Raw genomic sequence first — 2,239 nt, forward strand, 5'->3', positions numbered from 1 at the left:
ATAACCTATTTATTGACTCTGTGTAGTGTCCTGTACTACTTAGTTTGAATTGAGAGACCTTCGGTCATTCACGACGCAGTACTTAATTTAAAGATATACCCCTATGGCCATTTATAACACATACATTAAAGCCTTGTGTCATATGATGCTGTTCTGACTATAAAGTCGGACACCTTTGGTCATAACACATACAAAAAGATTTAATGATGTACACACATGTATTTACACAAATCATAGATAAAAGCTAAAACACATAAAGACATGTTTAAACCATACATTTCCTTTCATTTGTATTTTTTCTTAAACAATACAAATAAATACATTAAGTTTCAAAATGTCCAGCAATGCAATTACATTGAATATTACACAGAGCTGTGAATAGAGTAGCTTTACCCTGAGCTGGCGGACAGATGGTTATTGGTCTCTGCCTGCTGGAGGTTCCAACCTTAAAAGTAACAACAAAGAAAGCTAGCTGGTCTGTTAGGATATGCCTTTTGTCACACCATCTGGATAAGGGCATTTCTGTGGTGTGCCAGAAACTCGAAATGGGGAGATGAGAAACTCCATTAGATTCATATTATTATATTCCTCTTTCCTTTACAAATTTCATGACGTGACTAAGGGGAACTTTATTTAGCTGAGCCTGCTAGCTAGCTTAATTTTGGCTAGCTAGCAATTGCTCTGAAGTCACCGAAATTATTAGAAATAACAATTGAGGTAAGTACAGTATGTAATCTAACTCAAACTAATTTAAATTACAATAAATAAAGGTTAAGCTACTTGTTATCCGCTGTCCTGTGACAAGTGGGCATTTAAGTTTTGAACTCACATGATCAGCAACACTAAAAAAGTACTTCTGGGTCACAGAATTTCAGAAATGTTCTAAATAAAAGTCCCCAACAAATAGTAGAAAACTGTCAATAACCTGTATTCATGATATATGAAAATAATTGTCTGAAAATGAACAATAATTCATGTGTTCATATTTAAGGGACATTTGCATTGAATGTGGGTTTAAAAAAAACATTTTCCAAGATCACATTAATGCCCCCAATTCAAATCACTGTGTATGGAATACATATTGGCTTATAGCCGGTAGCTGTACATGGGTAAAATCACTGTGTATGGAATACATATTGGCTTATAGCCGGTAGCTGTACATGGGTAAAATCACTGGAGAAGCCAAGCCAGTTAAAAAGCCATGTAACAACCTATGTTATGATATTTGTGTTGTTTGCTCAAAAACCCATTCGTTCATACGCCACGTGATGTACAATAAGGCCGTGACAGCATAAAGACAACAGTCACACTGTGGCGGAATAAATTAAACTACATCACAAAACCAGACAGAAGCATCTGTCCAGTGAAGAGCAAGAACTATACTGGGTGCTTTAGTAAAAGTATTGTAGGGAATACTCAGTAAGGTGTGTAGAATGTATATATGGTGTAATGTCATGGGGCTCCACCCATTTACTCCACACATTCCATTGGCCACAAAGCAAATCACTGAATGTGGAATACATAACCATCACGTGACTTACTGAGCTACAGAAAACCGCTAACCAAACAACAGTACAGAGCATGTTCACTGAATTCAAGGGATTAGTACCCTCAGATGTAGGTTTCCTTAGATTTTTCCCAGACTTCAGAAGTCATCCAATTATGCGGTCTAGGCATTGTTAGCAAGCAGCATACCACCCTGCATCCCACTGCAAGCTTGCCTCCCAATCTGGCTGTACCATCTCGGCCATCTAATCATCCCCGGCTTCCAATTGGCTCATTCCTCTCCCCTGTGACTATTCTCCAGGTCATTGCTGTAATTGAGAATGTGTTCTCAGTCAACATACTTGGCAAAATAAGGGTTAAAATCCAATGTTTTTCTACTAAAAAAGTCTGAAAAAAGGTGAAAAATAGAAACAGATTTTACAAGGCCTTACCAATGTTTTTTTGGTGTGCATGACTGCACTTTAGAGTGTGCATTTTTAGAGAGGTTGAGGTCAGGTCCAATATTGTCTGTGCACCCAAAAGGGAAAGAGGTTGGGCCATCCTAGAAATGTTTGAGTAATATGATATAATATATACAATTTAGAAGCTTTAATCGAAAGGGACTTACAGTTTTGCATCAATATATTTTTAAGTATGGGTGGTCCTGGGACTCAAACCCACTATCTTAGCGTTGCAATGTTCTACCAAGATGCATGACAGGGTAATAAATGCTTTTTGAAGCCTCAATTTAATA

Source organism: Oncorhynchus masou, chromosome 28 (assembly GCF_036934945.1).
Source record: "Oncorhynchus masou masou isolate Uvic2021 chromosome 28, UVic_Omas_1.1, whole genome shotgun sequence".
NCBI classification, from domain to species: domain Eukaryota; kingdom Metazoa; phylum Chordata; class Actinopteri; order Salmoniformes; family Salmonidae; genus Oncorhynchus; species Oncorhynchus masou.